The following is a 15,469-nucleotide window of genomic DNA, read 5'->3' on the forward strand; positions in this document are numbered from 1 at the left end:
CCCATGCAAATCAAAGGACTACCCTCATAGGCAGGAGTTCACAACTCACTCAGGATTAAGGTCATGTTATCTATGGTCATCCAAGAGAATTGAAAGTCTTAATTATGAATGACGTTATATAACGAGATTAAACATTTCGTAGTCCGGTCTTATACAAACTCCTTTGTATAGAATATTCCCGCTCGCATCTCTAATACATGAATGATCAGGATCAAGTCATTTGTAGCACTTTACAACATTTGTAACACCTACAAAGCGGGCCATACTCGTAATGTCACAAGGATAAGGTATCTAGCCTTATTCATATACTACAGACCATTTAGGTTATCACTTAAAATATGATCCACTTGTATGTGTCTACATACATGCTTAAATTACAATGATAACCATGGATCTTAGTTTATTGGTTTATGGTTAATGCAACTAAAATATCTCATATTTCATAGATTGAGGTGAATAAAGTATCATATATTATAAATCACAAAATGTTTGTTCATACAAGTGTTTACAAACTACGAGACCCTATGAGATTTAGGGCATCAACCCCAGCAAAATTCTCATCAAACTCAAAGTTGCATGTTTTGCATGAAATGTTCTTTAAAAGGAAGAGTTTAATGAATTTTAAGCTTCTTGGCTAGGTGGAAATTTATAAGCTTATGTGATAATCTCATATTTTTTTTCTCTCAAATATTTAACATTTTTCTCTCCAAATTAGTCACTCACCAGATCCCACCATTCCGTTTTAAGACTGAAGAATAGTCGAGAAGACTCTCGTGGTGGTCTACGAACCGTTCATGAGGAGATTGGAGCTATTGTAGAGAAGATTCAAGTCTACAAATGTTGTATTTCTTCTATCCTTATTTACTTGTTTTAATTTCATGCTTATTCTTTTAAATTAACCTAATTAGAGTACTTTAGATGCATTTTTTTTCTTCTGCTACGCATGTGATCATTCCATCAATAATTGGAAAATTTTCTCTTTTCTCTGATGTATGTGCTCACCAAGAAGGAAGAGTAATTGTGACGGTTGACAATTCCTTATATTTTGTTATTGAAAAAAGGGCACGTTAATGTTGAGAACAGTGGTGTTTCTCTTACAGATGTTTATCATGTTCCAGGTTTAAAGAAAAATTTGTTTTCGGTCTCTCAAGTTACTGACTCTGGGAGGTATGTTCTTTTTGGACTAAATGATATGAAAATTATTTATGATGTTAATAAATTTGAAGGTGATGTTTTGTTCACTAGAAAGAGGAAATATTCTCTCTATATTTTATCTGTAAGTGATGCGTATGTTGAAAAGACAAATCATAATGATGGGTAACACTTTGGCATGCTCGACTGGCCATATTGGTTACCAGTTGTTGTAAAGAATTTCTATGAATAAGCTTTTTAATGGTATTCCTCTCTTTAAAGAAATACACCATAATGCGGTTTGTCCTAGTTGTCAATTTGGTAAGTCACATCGTCTTCCTTTCCCAAATTCAAATAACAGATCTACTAGTGCACTGTAGTTGATTCATTCAAATTGGATGGGACCAACTAAAACACCCAGCTATTATGGTTATTTGTGGACGGTTTTTCTTGTTTCACTTGGGTATATTTTTTGGAAGCTAAAAGTGAGACTTTCTCCAAGTTTATCCAGTTTAAGGAGCAAGTGGAAAATGAATTTAGGTTGCATATAAAGCGTCTTCACACAGATAATGAGGGAGCATATATGTTTGATCAGTTTCAGAATTATTGCAAAGAGTATAGGATTCAGCGCCAGATGACGTGTCTAGACACTCCACAACAAAATGGGGTTGTTGAACATAAATTAGCACATCTTACCTCCATGTGCTTGTCTTGGCTGCATGCAAAGAATTTTCCAAATGAACTATGGGCAGTAGCTATTCAGTCAGCTTGTCATGTCATAAATCGCTTACCTCCATGGGCAGGGTCGGATCTATCTCCTTTTGAGGTACTATATCTTCAAAAATACATTGTGAGTTATCTTTGAGTTTTTGGGTCAATTTGTTATGTTCATGTTTCAAAGAGTAAATGTACTAAATTAGACCCAAAGGCAAAACGTTATATTTTTGTTGGATATGATACTCACAGGAAAGGATGGAGATGTATGGATCCAAAGACGTGAGAAGTTTTTGTTTCTCAAGATGTGGTGTTTGATGAAGTTTTGTCATACAAAATGGATGCAAATTCAAAGAAAGAAGACATTGTTGACGTGTCCTCTTTCTTTACTGATGATGTGTCGAATGAGAATTGTATTAATGTTAATCCTGGAGAAAATGTTAAGGTAAATGAAGATATCAAAATTTTTGCTCGTAGTTCTTCTAGATCGGGAACACAACCTAGTTATTTATCTGATTATGAGGTACAGTTAAATAATTGTTCATTTGTATCTTGTTTTTTAATGGGTGATATTTGTGAAGATGAACCATGATCTTATAATGAAGCTAAAGGCATTCTTGGGTGGGAAGAAGCAATGAAGGAGGAAATTTTGGCTCTTAGCAAGAATGACACATGGGACACTACAAGAAAAAAGGGAACTCCCGACGCCGTTTTAATGCGTCAGGAGTTAGGTCGTCGGGAGAGCGATCTCTCTCGACGAAGTAAAGGATCGTCGGGAGTTCCTCAGGAACTCCTGACGCTGTAAAGGTTTGTCGGGAGTTCCCCGAGAACTCCCGAAGCATTAAAGCTGCGTCGAAGTTTCCAGGGAACTTCCGATGCCCGGTGTTAACCGTCGAGAGGTGTCGAGAGAGGGGTCTGGTTTAAACCAGACCCTTTCTTCTTCCCTACTCCTCCAAAATTTTTTCTCTCCCTCTCAAAAAACCCTAACCCCCCTCCTCCGCCGCCCCATTTTCCTTCTTCCCTTCACGCTCCCGCCACTCCCCCCTTGTTGCCGCCCCTCTGTCACGCCTGCATCGCCGCTTGCCCTTCCCCTTTCGTGCCACCGTCCGCTGCCGCCTTCCCCCTTCATTGCTTGCAAATTTGTTGTTTATTTTCAAGCTTTCATCAAGGTTTGTGCACATCCATTTCATTTATTTTCTCTTATTTTGTATCTTAATTTAAGCCATTGTTTTTAATTTTTAGCATGTTGGTAATGTTGGTAATGTTGGTAATGTTTAATTTTTAGCATGTTACTAATGTTTGTAATTAATGTTGCTAATGTTTAATTTCTAGCATGTTGGTAATCTAAAGTGAATTATGAATTATGGATTGTGGATGTTATTGTGGATTGAGTTTTTTTTTTTACTTTTAATTCTTAAGGTTATGGATTACTTAATTTACTATAATATATGTTACAATTTCTGCAATTTGGTGGATTATTGTGAATTGGTGGATTATCACTCCCCCAAAATTATGGTTTAAACCAGACCTCTTCTTCTTCCCCAGTTTTTTAAAATATTGTACTTAACGCATTTAATATTTTAAAAAAGTTTAAATAATCTACTAGACATAAAACTAAATTTTGTGTCTAATAGAAAATTGAACTTTAAATTTTGTGTCCAATAGGCTTGTAAATTTTAGAAGATGTTGAATAGATGAAAGGCCTATATTAGACACAAAATTAAAAGCTTGGAGACGTACTAAATAAAACATTTGAAAGTTATTAAGACAATTTAAGCAGTCTAAGGACCTATGTGTTTATTTTGCCTTAAAAAATGAAAGTTATGGAACTTAATGCTTAATAATACTTTGTACTTTGTCCTCTAATCCAGGTATTGTTTTGGATTACAAGTTGGTCAGAAAATATTTATTTTTAAGGATGAATAAAGAATGGATTAAACTAAGGAATAAGTTATCAGTGGAGTATAGAGAAGAAGTATCACAGTTCTTAGATATGGCAAGGTTTCATGTAAATGATCTTGGAAGAATAAAATGTCCATGCAAGAATTGTATGACTTCAATTTGGGAAAAGATAGATATTGTAGAATGACATTTATTAACATATGGAATATCTCCCTCATATTGTGAATGGATATATCATGGAGAGCCAGTAAACTTATCTAGAAGTCATACAAGTCATTCAATACAGGATGTTGAAATAGATAGTATAGAGAGTAATGTTGTCGAAGAAAATGAGATGTTGAATCTTATAAACGATTTACAAGTTCCAATTAAAAACGAAAATGCAAATGAAGGAAGGATTGAGAATAATGAAATGTCCTTTAATGGTCAAGAAAGAAATACTACGAACTTATTCGAGGATTTAATGACCGAAGCACGTAATGAATTATACCTTGGGTGTTCGCAATTTTCGTCCTTAAACTTTTTAGTGAAGTTGATACATATCAAAGTTCTGAACGACTGGAGTAACAAATCGTTTGACATGTTGCTGGAATTGTTAAAAGCAGCGTTTCTAGCTGGCACCTCTATACCTACTTCCTTTTATGAAGCCAAGTGAAAATTGCGTGATTTAGGCCTAGGTTATGAGTCTATTCATGCGTGCAAATATAATTGTGTATTATATTGGAAAGAGTTTGTAGATTTGCAACAATGCCCTGTTTGTGGTGAGTCTCGGTACAAAGTTAATGATGGCAAGGGTAAAAAATACCACATAAGGTATTGTATCATTTTCCATTGATACCGAGATTAAAATGATTGTTTGCATCAAAAGAAGGCACTTCTAACATGAGATGGCATAAAGATAAGCGAGTTGAAACGGATGATGTATTGCGACATCCAGCTGATGCAGAGGGGTGGAAATATTTTGATCGTGAATTCCCTCATTTCGCTTTAGATCCTCGAAATGTTCGTTTGGGATTAGCTTTAGATGGCTTCAATCCGTTTGGAAACATGAGTACTTCTAATAGTATGTGGCCTGTGGTGATAATTCCTTATAATTTCCCCCCTTGGAAATGCATGAAGGAAACAATCTTCTTCATATATTTGCTCATACCTGGTCCAAAATCTCCTGGAAAGGAAATTGATGTTTACTTGCAACCGTTGATTGAAGAGTTGAAAGAGTTGTGGACAATTGGTGTGCGAACTTATGATTCTATTGCTGGTGAGTTTTTTCAACTATATGCTACCTTATTATGGACGATTAATGACTTCCTTGCGTATGGTGACTTATCTGACTTACCTGTTTTGGTTGTAAATATGTGTCATTTAAAGCTTCAATACTCTCATACAAATTATATAAGCATCCCACCATGCCTTGATGTTTTAAAAGCCCAATCACAGTCCCTGAATCTCGCTCTCTCCATGAATCTTGCTCTCTCCTTGAATCTCGCTCTCTCCCTGAATTTCACTCTCTCCCTGCCTCTCGCTCTCTCCTATACTATTCTTTAAAGTTTAAACATCTGTAAGAACAGTCTTGGATTGCAAAGATGCCCTCAGCAGCTTCACATCCTGATTGACATCCAAAGTAATGACTTTTTCCACCAAAGCACCAACTTCTTTGAAATTAAACTTGTTCAGGAGAGTAATACTAGAAATGGTGGACATTGGTTTCACAGTCAAATCATCCATCACCTAAGTAACCACATCCTTCACAAACTCTCCTCCCACATTTCTTTTTGCCTGTGTAGTTGCAGTATTAGGTGGATTCACAAATTCATAGACTTGGTTCATAACATATGAACAACTCGGACAAAGATATTTAGGATTACTAGAAACTTTATAGTCACATCTATAAGAGCACATGTATAACTTCATTTGATCAGCTAAAGATTCAATATTAGGCAAAAGCAAGGTAGAGCCAAACAGTGAAACTTTAGGCTTCAAAAGGGTATCTTTGCTCTGATTTGGTTGTAAATATGTGTCATTTAAAGCTTCAACACTCTCATACAAATTAGATAAGTATCCTACCATGCCTTGATTTTTCAAAAGCCTAATCACAGTCCATGAATCTCACTCTCTCCCTGAATCTCGCTCTCTCCCTACCTCTCGCTCTCTCCCTGCCTCTTGCTCTCCCCTATACTATTCTTTAAAGTTTAGACTTTCATTTGCCCCTTATTTCAGCCACATTCATTTTCTCTCTCTCTCATTGCCTCTTGCTCTGATTTGGTTGATAATGATGTCACATACCACCCGTATTGGAGTTTTATGTGTGTTGGTCATCATTGTTTACTCGTTTGGATGTTCATTACCACCCGTATTGGAGTTTGAACGTGAATTTGAATTGTTTATCGATATAACATTTCAATGTTTTTGTTTTATTGTAGAATGCTGTTCGGAGATGAACTGGGACAATTGTTGAAGATGTTGTGTTTGAGAAGTGTTCTAGATGTTGTTTTTATTTTACTTCTTTTATGTATTTCTGATATGAATGTTTATCGACTTCGTTTGGATATTGTAATTTTTTACTTATTATAAAATGGACTTCATTTTCGTATATGTGAATATTTATTTGGTATAATATGTTTTACAGGATTTCAGATCAAATATTAAAAAATTACAAACAATATATTAAATTTTAATACTCCTCACGCTTATAGGATCCCCCGACGCACTCTAAAACGGCGTCGGGAGTTATGGTGGAACTTCGGACGCCTATGTGGCATCGGAAGTTAGGGGGAGCTTCCGACGCCGTATACTAAGCGTCGGGAGTTCCCCCTAACTTCCGACGCCGTTCAAAAGTTCATCGGGAGATCCTCTCCTGACGATCGTTTATGCATAGGGAGATCCTCTCCCGACGAATTTTTCACACTTTCCCACCGAAATGTGACGTCAGGAGAAGTCAGAATTCCTGTAGTGGGAACTGTTGGTGTTGATGCCCTAAATCTCATAGGGTCCTATAGTTTGTAAACACTTGTATGAACAAACATTTTGTGATTTATAATATATGATATTCTATTCACTATAGTCTATGAAATATAATATATTTTAGTTGCATTAACCACAAACCAATAAATTCTGATCCATGGCTATCTTTTTAACTTAAGCATGTATGTAGAGACATACAAGTGGATCGTGCTTTAAGTGATAACCTAAATGGTCTGTAGTATATGGATAAAGGAGGGATACCTTATCCTGGTGACACTACGAGTGTGTCCCACTTTATAGGTGTTACAAATGTTATAAAGTTCTACAAATGATCTGATCCTGATCAATCATGTATTAGACATGCAGCGGGGATATTCTATACAAAGGAGTTTGCATAAGACCGAACTACGAAGTGTTTAGTCTCGTTATAACGCCATTCATAATTGAGACTTTCATTTCACTAGGATGATCATAGATAACATGACCTTAATTCTGAGTGATTTGTGAACTCCTGCTTAGCTCCTGCTTATGAGGATGGTCTTTTGATTTGCATGGGTGAGACTGGCCAGATCGCCGACTCAACAAACCTACCATTTTGGGGATTTTTCTGATTGGGGAGCTGGGAACTCAGGTACACAAGATGAAATTCACTCCTTCTCCGAAGCAGGGGTAAATAGATAAATTGCTCCCTTAAAGGTTGATTCCGGGGCTTGAACAATGTGGCGCCACACCTTCTCTTGGCCAGATAAGGATTTAGTCACAGTGGGATTATGATATATTGTTCATTAGAGGTATCAGTGGTACTTAAGGAGTTAGATGTAACTATAGGGACAAAACGGTAAATTGGCCCAGCTATACTTACGAGCGATTTGTGAATGGTCATCGTATTATTGATTGGTTATATCCAATAGATACAGAAATATATCTGTATGCGAAGAGTGTAACTGTCGATCTTTTGTGGAGTGCCCGAAAATTAACGGATGGTGGATATCGTGATTAAAGATTTTAGTCAGTTATTCATGTACCGTTGGAGCTTCAAGTTACATGTTCATAAGGTCCCCTTGGTAGCTCAATGGATTCAAGTTGAGAATCAATTTTTGGGTTAGTTTGAAATGTTCAAATTAAGAAGAGGGAGTTTGATTATATATGAAATAATTAAATTAATTCAATTATATATGATATAATTGATATGATTTATTTGATACATTATTATTTGATTGGAGGAATTAATATCAATATGTTTTATATTAAATGCCATAAAATAGGAAAAAAAAACTATGATTTATATGTTGCATATGATGCAATATTAAAACTATAGGTTATAAATATAATATGATAAGTTAGTTATTATCTTTACTTATAATTTATTAATTATATGATAATTGATATTTATTTTTCTCTAATAACTACCTTAGTGGGTAGTTTTAGACGGTTTTATGGCTATCTATGAGATAAAAAGAAATATGATTTCAAAATTCTCAAGACACGCAACAAGTAATCAGATTACTAATCAGAGACTAAACGATAGAGCATCGACTTCACTATATGATAGTATTCATTTCTACACGATTGAGCGTTGAGTCTATACGATAGACTTCATCTACTATACAATTGTGTGATCGCTTACTCGATCATTCTTCCTCATTCACTCCAATCCTTCCCTCAACCCAAAATTAGCCAAAGCTCACAACTCTTGGATTCTCACACCGAGAATACCAAGGTAATCTTGTGGTGGTGTCTAGTTCTATTTGAGGATCGAGTTTTACTCGTTGCTGGTGTTCGAGGGAGATCAAGTTCGAATTGATCATTGCCTTCGTGCTGATCGACGTGTTGGCGTTTGATCGAGGGAAATACATGAAGAAAAAGTTCTTGAAAAGTATTGTCACCTGATCCCTTGTATTTAATTTCGAAGCATGTTGTAATTTATCTTTAATGCATAATCGTTTCTGTATGATTGTAAATGTTTGAGTTCTTTCACAACGGAGTTTGGAACGATCCGCTTCCGCTCAAAGGTTTCCTAGTTTTAGAGTTCCTTCAGGAACTTGTTCCAAAGCTAAAGAATGTCGAGTTGGTTACTTGTAAATAGGTTTACAAGTTAAAGAAAAAGTCTAATGGTATTATTGACAGGTATAAAACTCATCTTGTAACTCGTGGTTTTTCACAGCAATATGGTCTAGACTATGAAGAGAAATTCAGTCCTGTTGCTAAAACGGTAACCATCTGGATAATTGTTTCATTAGCTGCTTACAAATATTGGAAATTATGGTAGTTAGATGTGAAAAATTCTTTCCTTTTCGAGATTTGGATCGAGATATTTTCATGGAACAACCTCATGGTTTTGTTTCTAAAGAGTTTCCAATTTTTTTGTGTCGATTCAAGAAGGCTTTGTATGATCTTAAGCAAAATTCTCATGCTTGGTATGGTAAGATTGCTCAGTATCTTGAATTTTATAGGTTTAGATCTTCAAATGTAAATTCAAGTCTATTTGTTAAAAAGATAACTTTAGGATGTAGAATGCTACTACTCTATGTTGATGACATGATCATAGCAGGTGATGACATAGTTGAAATTAATAGTCTTCAAGGTGCTTTATCTATTCGTTTTGAAATGAAAGGTTTGGGAGAAGCAAGATGTTTTCTTGGTTTGGAGGTTGAAAGGTCAGATGGATACTTTGTCTCATAGAAAGAGTTTCAGCGAGTTTATTGGATTATTTTGACATGAATTAGTAAAAACCAATGACTACTCCCATGGAGCCATCCTTGAAGCTGATTAAGGAAGAGGCAAAACGATTGGTTGATGCAACACCTTTTAGATAACTTGTTGGTCGTTTAGTTTATTTAACTATCACAAGGCCAAATATTTCTTACTCTGTTGGTGTTGTTGCTTAGTTTATTAATTGTCCATGTGAAGCTCATTTAATTGCAACGAAGAGGATTCTATGATATGTGAAGAGTACCCTATGTTTTGGCTTGTTGTACAAACAAGCTACATCTTTTGTTTTAAATGGTTTTGTTAATGCTGATTGGGCTCGTAACGTAAATGATAGACGTTCCACAACAGGGTACTGTTTCAATACAGGTTTGGGAGCTATTTCATGGTATAGTAAGAAGTAATCCTCTATTGCTCTTTGAAGTAGTGAAGCAGAATATGTAGCAACTACTATGGCTACCCAGGAGTGTATTTGGCTAAAAATACTTATGGGAAAAATATCTTCCAGTTTAAACTATCTAGTTTATGTTTTTTGTGATACTGAAGGTATAATCAAGCTTGCAGGAAATCCAGTGTTTCATGCTAGTACAAAACATATTGAAACACATTTTCACTTTATTTGAGAGAAAATCTTGACGCAAGATATTCGATTGGAGAAGATGCATTCCAAGAAGCAAGTTGCTGATATATTTACCAAAACTCTTGGTAAAATTATGTTTGAAGAACCCAGAAGTTCACTTGGTGTTGTTGATTGTTTGCTTGCACTAAGGGGGAGTGTTAAAAATTAGTGCAAACTTATTTTGCAAATTATCAATTAAATTAGTTTTTTCTTTAATTGAAGTTAATGACTTCTATTTAGAGTAGTGCCTCCTAAATTGGATGAAGTGACATAATGGTTTAGTGGATTGATTAAGGGAGGTTTTTTAGGTTAGTAGTAGAACATTAAGGATAATGCATTAGTGAGTAGTTTCTTATTTTTCCTATAAATATGTGTATTATTTCCACTTAAATGAATGTAGAACTCAATTGAAACATTTGATCCTTTGTGCAATTTTTCTTTCTTGTTTCCAACTTTTGTTTCTCTTTATTTTATTGTTTTTCGTCACACATTTGAAACATAATGGATATGACTTTTTCAATTTTTAGTTTATAAAAAATTATATATTCCAAAATTAAAATTTACATCGAATATGTGCAATTGATGTTGGCAAGACATTACTCTTTAAGATGGGATGCGACTCTTCCATAGTACATATCTATTGAGCCCAATAGATGAAATTGATGCCAATTGAATGCATCTATTTGAGTGGAGGTATTTAAACATTGACTCTTCCATTGTATATATTAGATGTGTGCGTAAAAAAAATAAAAATAATACTTGTGTTTACCTTCTTAACAAATTAATTTCGTGCACCATGTTTAGAAAAAAAAAATACAAAAAATAAAAAAGAGAATTTAATCCAACGAAGATGGTTATATGGTGAAAAAGTATAGCCTTTCGTGTATGAGTATGTCTTCAACTGTAGATATGGAGACATTAAAATAAAAAATTTTGTATTATACATATTATAATACTAAAATATTGGTATGTTTAATCGATAATTTAATTGCTATCACAAATTTTCTCTCTTTCTACCATATAGAAAACTTTTTAAAAAAGCGATAATTTGAAAATATTAAAATAAAAATGGTTACACTATCTAATTTTTAACTTTTTTTTTTTGTTTCTAAAACAAAACTCTATAATATTGGTTTATTACATGCTAAAAAAAACTATTATGTAAAAATAAATTAATTATAGCTCTAAGATTTGATGTGCATTACCCGTTTTTCTTCACTAGTTTGAATATAACTCTAAGATTTCATGTGCATTACAATTAAAACATCTAACTCAGCAAAACTGTGGTCTGAGTACCTGTTGCTTTTTCCACCTGACGTTGCAAACTTTCGTCTTATTACATTTCAGTTGGTCAGATTTGATTTTTTTTTTTTTTCCCTTTTCTTTTGAAAATTTGTAGTATTGATTTTTATTATTTTCCATGTGGGATGATAAATTTTCTATTTAGAACCACTCTTTTAAATGCTCGAAAGGTGATTTCAAATAGAAAAGTTGAAGATTCACTGTTTCTTTTTTTTTTTATAAGCTTTGGATTCCCTTATATAAAATTGATCAAAACCGAATCAAACCGATCGAAATACATCTCTATCGAGAAAGAAAAAGAATATACTTTTGTGAAAAGTATGGATTTCCATAATTTTCTTATAAGAAAAAACTTGACTTTAATTGAGATTCAGTATTCACGATTTCAAACTAACTGAACACGGACCTTTAAAACTATGGTTGATATCTTATTACCTTTGTGTTCATATTTCTTTTTTATGTATTAGAAAAAACACAGGAAAAGGGAACTTAGGACCTTACTTTCGCAACATTTATTTATTTAATTTTATTAAGTCCATTTCACGTCAGGGACTGATATGAAATATTAAAATATTCCAGTCTTGAGAAGTTTCATATTGGTCAATTTTGTGGACTTTGGAAAAATTCACATTCATTCATCAAGATAACGTCTACTATGGGGAGGAAGATATTTAAAATTTTAGTTAAGGACTAAGAAAACTGGCATTAAAAAACATTCTCAAACTGATTAAAACATTGGAACATCATGTGAAATAGATCGAAAAAAATGACATTCGGGTTGGTTGGTACATCGTTTCGCATCATTAAGAATCTGTTACTTGGACGAAACTCAGTGATGTATAATCTACATTTGTTGCTATGTGTAAATGATCATTTGTTTCACTACATATTGTCCAAACAAATTCTGTTATGTAGATGAGATAAATGGACCATTTGATATTTGTTATTCTGTCTTTGAGTTCAACAATTGTCTAGTAGAGGTGTAACAACCAAGTTTAGCTGGAGTACTTGAATGAACCAATATCATATCAGAATGAAAAGGATCTTAAAGATATGAAAGTATGGTTAAGAAATACTTAAAAAAATTGAAAGCTATTACGGATACCAATAAGGTGCATCTTCTTTTTCGATAGCTTAATTATTGGAGCTCTATAATTAAGTGTGCTTAGCTTGAAATAATTCTATATTGGGTAACCTTTTGGAAATTCTCCTAGTAAATGAAGTCAAAGCATGTTGAAAGACTACCGTGTTGGTTTGTGGGGATGGTCTTCACTTTTGAAGCAGTTTAAGACAAGCAAAGATGACGTTGCTAGGTTGCAGGAAAATACCGGAGCCATTTGGATTCTGAATCCTAGGTCTGGGGCATTGCAGAAAGGATTGAGTCATCTTCTTTTAGGATGATGCTTAATACTTTATTTATTAAGCTGTACTCGAACTGACCACATTTGTTAGTTATCTAATCTCAAACATGAAGATATGAAACTGAAAAAGGAAAACGCATATTTGAACCAGCAGTAAGAAACTGAATTGTTTAATTGTTTACACATTTTGTGAACACAAAGTTTGTACAAAAGAGGAGTTAAAGGATAAGAGTTGTCTATGAAAAAGCAGAAATCATTTACAGAAAGGAATATGGGGCATGAACCAAAAGTCTAATCTTTGTCTTGTTGTAACCTTAGAGACTTAGCTGGAAGACACTTTCCTTAGCAGACAAACTTTATCAATGAATCTGATCTTTTGTGTTCTCACTTTTGAAATGCTGCAAAAAGAGACAAACACATTCATTCAAATCAAGAAATTTAAACAAAGTTTTACCAAATATGTGATGCGTTACATTGTCTTGGGTCACTTCAAAGAGTTTCCAGCACAGAAATATTTTCAATCTAGAGGTTAGAGACTTCTCACAATGGGAACTCATATCTGTTTTGGCCATCAACTTTATCATAACCTTTTTTCACTCCTTTCACTCATTCATTGAATTACTCAAATTCTAGTACTGTTAGTTCAAGCCTCCGACAAAATCAGTGTTAAGCACAATGAAGCTCAAGCACAATCAGACACACAATGAAAAAACATAAATAAAATTTTACTAGATAAAGAAAAATAGTAGGATGACTATAATAAAAAAATAAAAGGATTACATAGAGATTGAGTAGAATTTATTCATCAAGGAAGCCTCACCTCTTTGAAGTGAGATGGAAAGGTTGCACTCGGACGAGTAGTTCTACACATTTTTGGGGTAATCGATCAACCTACAGTCGGTTTTTCGATATGAAAAATCAACCACCAACCGAATAAGGTCATAGAATCGCTTGACCGAAGTCGGTTCGGTTGATTTTTCTCGGTTTGGTTTGCTCACCTCTACTGTTAAAGTCGACTCATGATTAATTTGTTAGATTTAGATTAAGTTATTTGAATTTGGGCATTTAGCAAACTCACAAACATGGTATTGTGAGTTTGAAAGGGGGTGTTAGATTAGATTAGGTTATTTGATTTTGGGTTATCTTGGCAAGGGCAGGTAAGTCCTTTGCTTATTATCTTGCTAGTATAAATAGGTTCTTAGGTTTGTATTCCATTATGCACTTTCTATTGAATGAAACTCTAGCTATCTTGTTTTCTTTCTCTCTATCATTGAATACAAGGTAGGGATTGCATAAAGAATGTCATAAAGTTAAAGCAAGCAATATGAGAATTTCTAAAAATTGGCTCCAATGAAAGTAACAAGCACCTGAAAATAGTAGCCAGAAAGCCAACAGTTTATGAAGTAAATCATTATTAGATGTGACAAGAATCTAACAAATCATAAAATGGTAAAGTTGCAATCAATCCAGGCTTCTGTGTCTAAGATTGTTGTACTTGAATTGATTTAAAAGTGGCCCAATGTATTATCTAGCCCTGAATGTAAAAGGATTTGTTCTATGTTCAAGTATATCTAATTGCAAAGTCCTCAGACAATTCATATCTTTGGGCTTTTGCAGCCTTTAATTGCACATGATGGTCATATTGAAATAATAGAATATAGCAGATCAGCCAAACCTTCCTATATGTCTTACTATTACAGTAATAATTAAAGTTGCTTCTTTCAGTACCTGAACAACAACATTAGCAACCTCAAAATGCACAAAAGCTTCCAAAGGCTTCAAACTTTCGAGAGGAAAAATTGGAATAATGAATGATCAACGTGCTTGTGATGCTTAATTACCCGTGTTGACACAGGACACCCCCACGCGTTGTGGATCTCTCGTGGGCTCTTCCTTATCTCGCTCCTTTGATATGGTCTTGTCTTCTGAACTGATTTACATGAGAGTGCTCATGCCGACCTCACTCCGATACCTAAGTTAGTATAGCTAAGCATAAAGGGTAAGGTTAGAGTTCTTTTTTGGATTTTACTCACTTCTCGTTTTTGGGTTGTTGAATGGAGCTATTTGTAATGTCCTTCCTTTGACACTCACATGTGGTTACGTGTAACGCAGACGAGTTTAGGTGGTTGCAGTCCTCAAGGTCGCAGAGTGCCAAAGCTGAGCTCAACTTGGTTATTTATTGATAAGTATACTTTCTCTGGCTCGGCTAGTCGGTCTGTAACTCAAGGATCTGCCTTATTTCTTTTGGGACACACGGTTTTCCATGTCATCTCCCACTTTCTCTTGGGCTTTGGGGCTAGGGACAACCCTCAACAACCTGCATAAAAAAAATCGTTTGAGATTGGTGTTTGGTTTGTTGAGACAAAATTCTAGAGTCTTTTCTTTTCCTATCTCTTTATTGTCTGTCATCTTTGTCTACTGATTTGACTGCTAAGCCTGTGAAAAGGTTGCTGCATATTGCTGTATTGTTATCTCCCTTCTTAGTGTAAGCTATCTGAATGTTTTCTTGAATCTTCAGCCATACTTCTTCAGTTTCTTAATGGAACTTCTGAAAAACATGTTCACTGATACCATGTCATATCTGAAATAGAATAGCCCCTGTATGTTTAGCATTTGTAGGCATTTTCACCAACCTTCATTTGAAATGCCTTGCAAAGTTGTCTAATATAATGTCAGTAAAAAGCAAACCTGAAGTGAGACATCTATTACATTGTCCTCTAACATCCAATACAGAAATCACTTAAAACTCAGTTTGTTGTATGATCAATTT

At 34.5% G+C, this 15,469-nt stretch overlaps 1 long non-coding RNA gene and 1 pseudogene across 1 annotated transcript; both read left to right on the forward strand.

The window, feature by feature from the left end:
* Positions 1-3,763: 3,763 nt before the first annotated feature.
* Positions 3,764-4,633, forward strand: LOC150034793 (uncharacterized; annotated as a pseudogene).
* Positions 4,634-14,542: 9,909 nt separating this feature from the next.
* LOC150034794 (uncharacterized) lies at positions 14,543-15,255 on the forward strand. The gene is made up of 2 exons (XR_016531452.1): positions 14,543-14,698; positions 14,812-15,255. It is a non-coding gene; the product is annotated as an uncharacterized LOC150034794 (long non-coding RNA).
* Positions 15,256-15,469: the final 214 nt, after the last annotated feature.

Source organism: Benincasa hispida, chromosome 8 (genome assembly GCF_027475165.1).
Source record: "Benincasa hispida cultivar pf3 chromosome 8, pf3_genome.v1.1, whole genome shotgun sequence".
Taxonomy (NCBI): Eukaryota; Viridiplantae; Streptophyta; class Magnoliopsida; order Cucurbitales; family Cucurbitaceae; genus Benincasa; species Benincasa hispida.